This window comes from Suricata suricatta, chromosome 10, assembly GCF_006229205.1.
Source record: "Suricata suricatta isolate VVHF042 chromosome 10, meerkat_22Aug2017_6uvM2_HiC, whole genome shotgun sequence".
NCBI lineage: Eukaryota > Metazoa > Chordata > Mammalia > Carnivora > Herpestidae > Suricata > Suricata suricatta.
The window spans coordinates 43,923,366-43,928,432 of record NC_043709.1 but is presented as its reverse complement, the minus strand read 5'-3'; positions in this window follow the sequence as shown (position 1 = coordinate 43,928,432).

Genomic DNA, 5,067 nt, shown 5'->3' with positions numbered 1-5,067 from the left:
TAGAGATAGATGATTTCATTTCTCTTGAGTAACTACCTCAGAGTAAAATGGTTGGATTACTTGGTAGATGTATGTTTAACTTTTCAAGAAACTACCAAGGTGTTTTCCAAACTGGTAGCACCATTTTATATTCCCACCAGTAGTGTGAGAGTTTCAGTTCCTCCTCATCCTTGCCAACGCTTGATATGGGCAATTTTTAAAGTTATAACCATTCAAATAGATGGATATATATCATTGTGGTTTTAATTTGTATTTCCCTAATGACAAATGATGCTGAGAATTTTTTCATGTGCTTATTTGACTTCTATTTACCTTCTTAATGGCATGTCTGTTCAAATATTTTGCCCATATTTATTGATTTTTATATTATTTAATTTTGAGACTTCTTTATATATTTTGGATACAGGGTCTTTATCAGATATATGGCTTGGGGGCATCTGGGGGGCTCAGTTAATTAAGCTCCTGACTCTTGATTTCTGCTCAGGTCATGATCTCATGGTTTCTGAAATCAAGCCCTGCATCAGGCTCTGCACTGGTTTTTTGCCTATGTATTTTTCCAAAAGTTTTATACTTTTAGGTCCATGACTCATTTGAGTTACTTTTTTATACAACACAAGGTAAACATCAAAGTTAATTTTTTTTTTTTTGCTGCAGCACCATTTGTTGAAAAGACTATCCTTTCTTTATTGCTTTGTGTTTGCATCTTTGTTGAAAATCGTTTGTCAACAGATGAGTGGTTCTATTTCTGAACACTATTCTATTGATTCTATTGATTTATTTGTCTTGATGCCAACACCACGCTGTACTGATTACTACAGTTTTATAGTTGGCCCTTTATAGTTGGACATCAAGTACTGTTAGTCCTTCACCTTTGTTTTTTTCCAAAATTGTTTTTGGCTACTTTAGGTTCATTTCCATATGAATTTTTTTACAATCAACTTGTTAATTTCCATAAAAATAATTTAAAAAAACCCTGCTAGAATGCTGATTGGGATTGCATTGAATCTATAGATCAACTAGGGAAAAGACCTAATTATTGTATCTTTCAACCAATAAAAACAGTATAGCTCTCTATTTACTTAGGACTTCTTTATTTCTTTCAGTGATGTTTTATAGTTTTTAGTGCACAGGTCTTTTGCTAGATGCTTTTCTTTCTTTCCTTTTTTTTTTTTAATGTTTATTTATTTTTGAGAGACAGAGCATGAGCAGGGGAGGGGCAGAGAGAGAAGGAGACACAGACTTCGAAGAGGCTCCAGGCTCCGAGCTGTCAGCACAGAGCCCGACACTGGGCTCCAACCCACAAACCGTGAGATTTAGTTGTGGCGAAGTCAGCCACTCAACTGACTAAGCCACCCAGGCACCCCTAGATGCTTTTCTAAGTATTTCGTGTTTTTGATGTTATTGCAAATAATATTTCAAATCTTAATTTCTAAATATTTATTGCTAGCATATAGAAACAACTTCTACCTCTTGATCTTGCATCCTACAACTTTGCTGAACTCACTTATCAGTTCTAATAACTTCTTTGTAGATTACATAGGATTTTTTTTACATATTATATCATCAGTTAATAAAAACAAAGCAATTTATTTCTTTCTTTTTAATTTAGATGTGTTTTTACTTCTTTTTCTTGCCTTCTTGCACTGGCTATAACCTCCAGTACAATGTTGAATAGAAGTGATTAAAATTGACATATTTGCCTTATTTCTGATCTCTTTTGTTGTTGAAAAAGTAAAAAGGGTAACCATATACATATTTGACTCCGGAGACCTAGAATGTCTCCAAAAAGATACATAAGAAACTGATAATCTTGGTTACCTTGGAAGAGACAAAGTAAGTTAGATGGGAAAAGGGGAGAGAAGCATTCTTCTCATTGGATACGTTTTTGCATTTTAAAAAATATTTTCTATTCCAGAAAATAAATAAAACTTAAGAAAGAAAAATTAGGTGTATAAACAGAGCATTTGCTAAAAAAAAAAAAAAACCTGAATATTTTTTCAAAGAAACATCTTAAGAATGCGAGACAAGAGATCACAAAGTTTAAAATTAACAAAGGTAGATTTAATCATTTAAGAATACTTGCGAGTAGGTATTATTTACAGTAGACTTTGAAAGTGAGACACAAATTGAGGGTGAAGTAGACATTTCAAGAAGATAAATGCAATGGCATGAAAATGGGAAGTGGCAAATTTGAGGAAGCTAATTGACTTGACTGGGATGGGGAAACACTGTGCCTGATAGAAAAAATAAGAAGGAAAGGTAAGAAGAATTAAGACTAATATAAATGGTAATTGTATAACATTCAATCCAATATCAACCTAACCAGGCACATATCTACCTTCAATTATCTTAACTCAGCTGACAGATAACTTTAATGAATGCCTATTAGTCACCAGGTCCAGTACTAGGTGTGGCTTGAGGACCTAGTGGTGAACCGAATGGACGTGATCCCTGTTCTGAGAGACAGTCTAGAGGGCACCTCTGGGCCTCCACAAAGTGCACAGCCTCCGTGCTCCCCTTCATTTCAAAATTCTGGCTATGTATTCAGCCTGATATTCTCTGGACACTCCTAACCCCTTTGTCCATCCTTAGATATCTCCATCTCTGTAAAAATTCAAGTCAGTACTTGACCCTCCTTCTTCCTTTCCAGTATAGGATATGAACTGAGACTGAGGCCAGACGCCTGGCTTTGACATTATATGTTGCATTTCCTGCTGAGAGGTGGGCAGTTTACTTAACTTCTTTGCCCTGCTTCTTCATTGGTACAATAGAAATAATAATAGTATTACTTCATAAAGTTGCTGAAAATATTTAGTGAGTTTTTATTACATATAGAGTGCTTAGAAAACCCCCATGATGGTAAATTATTAATAAATATTAGCAGTTGTTACTATTAGCAAAAGACTTCACTTGTGTTATTTCACCCAAGGCTCTTCCTGCCAGCTCTATCCTACCTCCTCCCAGCTGGTGGTCTTTTAATAGGTGATCTCCTTTTTCTCACAGCATATTGAACAACATTCTCTCTACTGCTCCCTTTTCTAGAATATAAACATGATCAAGAACCTCCCACTTAAAACAAAATCCATTGTGAGTATCTCTTCTTCGTTCCTATTTTATAATCAAATTTATTGAAAGTCCACCCTGGCCCCTCCATGTTCTCCTATTTTCTCTTAATTCCTCAAATTACTACAATCTTCCACTTGGCCCCATCATGTCATAAAATTGCTTTTACCAAGATTAAACACAACTATATTCAAGACGCCTCTCCTGTGTTTTCCCATTGTACCCCAAGACCTCCTTACTACCTTAAAATTACAACTTTTTCAAAGCTTACAATACCCTCTAACATACTATAATTTTTGCTTATTTATTTTGTTTATATCTGTTTTCCCTGGTTAGAATATAAAATCAGTGAGAACATGAATTTTGTCTCCTTTGTTTACTCCTACATCCCCATCACTTAAAATAATGCCAAAACATTATAGGCACTCACTAAATCTGCATCGAATGAATGAACACTGAGTTGTGAGTATCTATTTTTCTGTCTTCTATGTTAGACCAGGAGCTACTTTGAAGACTGGAACTGTTCCTTCTACCTCTTTACTAGCTCTGTGAGCTCAGAGCCTGACCCAAATGGGACTGTGAATATGATGGTTTCGTGGGGAGTCACTATGGTTCCAGTATTTTTGGTAAATGCTTCTGGAGGATACTTCAAAGCCTGAGAAAGTGGTTTTGAATTTTTTTTTCATGTTTAGTTATTTTCAAGATGTGGGGGAGGGGCAGAGAGGGAGACAGAATGGAAGCAGGCTCCAGGCTCCCAGCTGTCAGCAAAGAACCTGATGCAGGACTCAAACTTACAAACTGTGAGATTATGATATCAGCTGAAGTTGGATGCTTAACTGACCGAGCCACCAGGGACCCTCCCTGTCCCAGAAAGTGACTTCTAAATTTGACTTGGCAATCCTAGAGCTCAATGAACTGGTTATGAGGATTTTGCAAACAATGGAGATTTAAATCACCTAAAGAAATTGTATTAGTCAGTGGTCTGCAGAAAAAACAGGACCGATAGATTATCTATCTATCTACCTACCTGTCTATTTACCTTTCTATCTAGAGATTTATTAGAGGAATTGGTTGAGAAGGCCCCCAGTCTGCCATCTTCAAGCTGGAAGTCCAGGAAAGCCAAAGGTGTGATTCTTTTTTCTTCTTTTTAAAGATTTTATTTTTAAGTCATCTCTCCATCCAACATGAGGCTTGAACTTACAACCCTGAGATCAAGAGTTATATGCTGCACTGACTGAGCCAGACAAGCACCCAGCCAGTGATGTAATTCAATCTGATTTTGAAGGCCTGAGGACCAGGGTAGCTGATTATATAAATCTCTGCACCAGGGCAAAAGAAGGTGAGATGAGAAGTCACAGTTCTTGCAGAGGGGCAGGAAAAATGGGATCAATGTTTCTTCCTCCATCATTCATTTTATTCAGGCCATTAACCAGTTAGATGATCCCTAAGCACACTGGGGAGGCCAATCTACTTTTCTGAGTCCATCAGTTCAAATCCTGACCTCAACCAGAAACACCCTCAAACATACACCCAGAAACAATACTTTATCTAGGCACCTTGTGGCCCACTCAAGTTCACACATACAATTAACCATCACCTTGTTTATACCTTTAATTTGTATTATTTATTAGAATTCCTTAAAAATAGTTCTGCTGCTCCCCTATATTTATTGCAGCATTATTTGCAGTAGCTAAACTATGGAAGCAGCCTAAACATCTATTGATAGATGAATGGATAAAAAAGATGCGGGTGTGGCTGGGGGGGCTCAGTCGGTTGAGCATCTGACTCTTGGTTTTGGCTCAAGGCATGATCTCATGATTTGTGAGTTCGAGCCCCACATTGGGCTCCATGTTATCAGCACAGAGTATGCTTGGGATTCTCTCTCTCTTCCTCTCTCTCTGTCACTCTTCCTCTGCTCATACTCTCTCTCTCTCTCTCTCTCTCTCTCTCTCTCTCTCTCTCTCTCTCAAGAAGAAAAAAAATAAACTTAAAAAAAAAGATGTG